This window comes from Penaeus monodon, chromosome 24 (genome assembly GCF_015228065.2).
Source record: "Penaeus monodon isolate SGIC_2016 chromosome 24, NSTDA_Pmon_1, whole genome shotgun sequence".
Lineage (NCBI taxonomy): Eukaryota > Metazoa > Arthropoda > Malacostraca > Decapoda > Penaeidae > Penaeus > Penaeus monodon.
Genome location: NC_051409.1, coordinates 19048712 through 19048924, shown reverse-complemented (window position 1 = coordinate 19048924; position 213 = coordinate 19048712).

Here is a 213-nt window from a genome sequence, read left to right as displayed (position 1 = left end):
AAAAATTTATTATAATTATTTTAAAAATTTTAAAATATATTTATTATATATTAAAATTTTGTATTAGTTTTTTATAAATTTTAAAATAAATATATTAAATATTATATAATAAAAAATATAATATATTAATATATAAAATTTTATAATAAATATTATTTTAAAAAAAAATTTTTATATTTTTAAAAAAATAAATTTTATTTTAAAAAGTAATTT